Raw genomic sequence first — 804 nt, forward strand, 5'->3', positions numbered from 1 at the left:
TGTTATTTGGAGCTTAGGGGTGTTTTCTTGATTGTAAGTTAGATTGAGGGAAGTCTTAGCGGCGATTCCCACAGACGGCACTAATTGTTGATGCTCGGTTTGGCAGAGGACAACATTGTAAATTCACTCCCTTAGCCCGAGCATTACTGAGGTACCTGAGGTCTGAGGACTGGCGTAACCGAGGACTTGTAACCGAGGTGATGGAAATCCAAAGTCTGAGGTCCGCGACGTCTAGTATCCAAGGTAGTCAAGGATCACGGGTTCAGTTCTACAACAAGGACAATGTCAGAGGCCTCGGGTGAAGACTCGAGGCGAGGACTCCGACGGTCAAGTTAGTTGAGAGGTACGAGGTGGACGAGGTCTGGGGTGCGAGTTCCCAAACGAGGTCACAAGAGAGTAAGTAAGAGAGTTTGAGCCTTCAATCCTTTATCTGGAGGGGGGTCACCCCATATTTATACTTAAAACCGCCTAGAGGTAGGTGAGCTTGGACGGTGGGGGTTGAGTCCGTATGCAAGGTGCATGGCCATCCTAGACCGCCACATGACCCACGCCATTGGTCCCTTGATTCCGTCGAGCTGGGCAACACGTGTTCGCGGATTGGTTCAGCTCTGGCATGTACTGCCCAACACGTGGGAGTCCAGCGATTGGACGATCATTTGCGCCTACATCAATAATCTTTGGGGTGTGAATAGAGATAGTCTTCTTATCTTTCCTCTACAACTAGGTTATTTTAGATTTCAAAATGATTTTGAAAATATAAGGGATGGTGGTCCATGGCATGTGAATGGTCAATGGATTATTCTC

The sequence above is a fragment of the Nelumbo nucifera genome, chromosome 1, assembly GCF_055504915.1.
Source record: "Nelumbo nucifera cultivar China Antique chromosome 1, China Antique-T2T, whole genome shotgun sequence".
In the NCBI taxonomy this organism is placed as follows: Eukaryota; Viridiplantae; Streptophyta; class Magnoliopsida; order Proteales; family Nelumbonaceae; genus Nelumbo; species Nelumbo nucifera.